Raw genomic sequence first — 489 nt, forward strand, 5'->3', positions numbered from 1 at the left:
GCGCGGAATGTAACCTTAAAGCAGAGGGATACGGCACCCCATAAAGGGACCTGTATCTCGGGAAGCAGGGGTCCCCGGACCTAAACCAATGCGGTTCAGCCCGGAGACCCTCTGCACATGTACACTATCAGTAAAAGTTGTTTATAAATACTTTATATTTTGCCAATGTTTGCGCAGAGAGAGCGGCTGGTCTACAGAACCAGATTAGGAGAAAAGAAATCAAGACAGAGGGGCAATGTTTACAAGAACATGGCATAGCCCAAATAATCGTTCAAGCCACGCGGTATCATGGTACCCAGTTGCAAGATCCATCTACACTCCCTCCTCAACAGAGCCTTCTCAAGGTCACCACCATGTGCACCGAGAGAGACCCTGTCGAAGACAAATGCAGAAAGGACCGTACTGTCGGACCCATGACAACGCAAGAAGTGACGCGCAACTGAACTGATCTTTTTACAAGAATCTACATCTCTTTTTTTTTATATATAT

The sequence above is a fragment of the Ascaphus truei genome, chromosome 3 (assembly GCF_040206685.1).
Source record: "Ascaphus truei isolate aAscTru1 chromosome 3, aAscTru1.hap1, whole genome shotgun sequence".
Classification (NCBI taxonomy): Eukaryota; Metazoa; Chordata; class Amphibia; order Anura; family Ascaphidae; genus Ascaphus; species Ascaphus truei.